The 2,500-nt window shown below is 56.6% G+C and overlaps 1 non-coding gene across 1 annotated transcript in view; it reads left to right on the top strand.

Annotated features, from left to right (window-relative positions):
- Positions 1-2,228: 2,228 nt before the first annotated feature.
- LOC124772056 overlaps positions 2,229-2,500 on the top strand; it is a 1,909-nt gene continuing 1,637 nt past the window's right edge. Inside the window, exon 1 of the ribosomal RNA XR_007013736.1 lies at positions 2,229-2,500. This exon is cut by the window's right edge and continues 1,637 nt beyond it. This is a non-coding gene — a ribosomal RNA (small subunit ribosomal RNA).

Here is a 2,500-nt window from a genome sequence, read left to right as displayed (position 1 = left end):
CCTAACCTATGTTGTACCTTAACCTAACCTATGTTGTACCTTAACCTAACCCATGTTGTACCTTAACCTAACCCATGTTGTACCTTAACCTAACCCATGTTGTACCTTAACCTAACCCATGTTGTACCTTAACCTAACCCATGTTGTACCTTAACCTAACCCATGTTGTGCCTCAACCTAACCCATGTTGTGCCTCAACCTAACCCATGTTGTGCCTCAACCTAACCCATGTTGTGCCTCAACCTAACCCATGTTGTGCCTCAACCTAACCCATGTTGTGCCTTAACCTAACCCATGTTGTGCCTTAACCTAACCCATGTTGTGCCTTAACCTAACCCATGTTGTGCCTTAACCTAACCCATGTTGTGCCTTAACCTAACCCATGTTGTGCCTTAACCTAACCCATGTTGTCGCCTTAACGTAACCCACGTTGTCGCCTAAACCTGCTCTGTAATTGTTATACGACTCGTTCAATTACTGTAGTGTTGCCCACCCGCAACCCTCGCAATATAGTTCGCTACTCGCACTGCCCGCACCCCTGTGTATCGCTTCATGTTAAACACCTTGCAAGTCTTGCTCACTTTCCACATGCTCCTGCTGTACACTGTAATGTGGATGGCAGCAGGACGTACATGCCGCCCCTCCCCACGTCCCCACCTTGCCCCCTGCCTTCGCAAGCTGGTTGGTGAGAAGTTTGCATGTTCAATGCCCTTCGCATGCGACGTACTCAGGCTACGTTGTGGTGCGGCCTGTGTCAACTGTCCGCTGATGTCGTACGCGTGAACCACAATCTGTACTGCACATTCGTCCTTATGTACTGAATGATACATCGTGGCACATGTGTGACCGCACAACGACTGCGCCCAAAAACGGCGGACCATACAGTGCAAATATTGTGCACGCAGCTACGTGTCGTCTCCCTATGAGAGCTGGATTGCAGTGTGGTACGCCATAGAGACGTGTGGGAGGAACGGACGCCGTGGATGGCGATCAGCATGAGCTGTCTGTTGATGTATTCGGACCTAGTCGTCTCTCCTCACACACCGTGATGGCATGGTGCACCGCGTTCCATATCTGCGACATGCTACAGAGGCCGGTTGACAGTCGTTCGAGCAATGGACATCGCATACGTACGGGGGCCACCTTCCACGTATTGTCTAGGCGTGCACATTTTGTTGCGTGTATGTGGGCAGACGTAGTGTGGCGTGACACCTGACACAGGCATGCAATAATCGTTGAAGTTGCAAATGGCGATGGACGCCTGCGTTTTCTGGTGAAGTTACGCAAATGAACAAATGGTAACCTGTTGTGGTGCGGTTGTTCTCGCTAGGGGTGAATCGGTGATGGCGACGATAGGTTGAGGTACTAACCGGTTGTTCCAGCGATACCCACCATGCCGACGAAACTGAACGGCATCTGGGTGTGAAGCGATACGCGGCGGTGGCTGGGTGGGACCGTCCCCGGCCGGTGAGGGGGCGCCTCCCGGCGTGCTGGCCGCGCGGTGCGTGGGCGCACGCGCTACAGCCGGCTGGTGGGGGCGGCCAGTGGCAGGCGCGCCGGCCGACGGACGCGGCAGGCGTCGCAGCTGCGCGCCGGCGCACCCTGCGCGCGGCGCCGTGCGGCCAAAGTAGGTCCTCGCGGGCCCGGTGCGAAGCGCGGTGGACATCTTCAGTGTGCTGGTCCGATTGAGGACTGTGTGCGTTGAGGATGCGCCGCCGCCCGGCGCTCGGCGCCGCGACGCCGTCTGCTGCTCGGTCGCCCCAGCGGTTCTCGCTGGTGGTTTGTATCGCAGCTGTGCGGATGTGTTGGCGCGTGCGCTGTGCTGGGAGAGTTCGCTTCGGCACCCAAGTGGGGCTTTTGTCCTTCTGTGGCGCTGGCGTTGGAGCTGCCGGTCACCGTAGGTGGCGCGTGTTGTCTCCCGCCGGCAATGCCACGACAGCACGCTCCCGGGCCTCTGTCGGCAGCGGCAAGCTCAGTTGGGAGCACGGGTGGTCGCACCGAAAGCGTCTACTCGCCTAACTCCGGGCGATTGCGCCTCTCTCGAACCCGACCAAGTACTTGGGACGGCGCTGCGCGCCGCCGGGACCTGAGAGGGTTTCGAGGTGTATTGTGCAGGGGAGCTCAGCCTCCTCCTGTTTGCAGAATGATTGAGCGGACGCTTGCGTGTTCGCGCGGGCCCCCGGGACACACTCCCGGGCGGCCGGCTGCTCAGCTCTAGTTGACGCAGCTCCCTGGTTGATCCTGCCAGTAGTCATATGCTTGTCTCAAAGATTAAGCCATGCATGTCTCAGTACAAGCCGCATTAAGGTGAAACCGCGAATGGCTCATTAAATCAGTTATGGTTCCTTAGATCGTACCCACGTTACTTGGATAACTGTGGTAATTCTAGAGCTAATACATGCAAACAGAGTCCCGACCAGAGATGGAAGGGACGCTTTTATTAGATCAAAACCAATCGGTCGGCTCGTCCGGTCCGTTTGCCTTGGTGACTCTGAATAAC

Source organism: Schistocerca piceifrons, unplaced genomic scaffold, assembly GCF_021461385.2.
Source record: "Schistocerca piceifrons isolate TAMUIC-IGC-003096 unplaced genomic scaffold, iqSchPice1.1 HiC_scaffold_936, whole genome shotgun sequence".
NCBI lineage: Eukaryota > Metazoa > Arthropoda > Insecta > Orthoptera > Acrididae > Schistocerca > Schistocerca piceifrons.
Note: the sequence above shows the minus strand (reverse complement) of the source record. Positions and strands in the feature narration are given on the sequence as shown.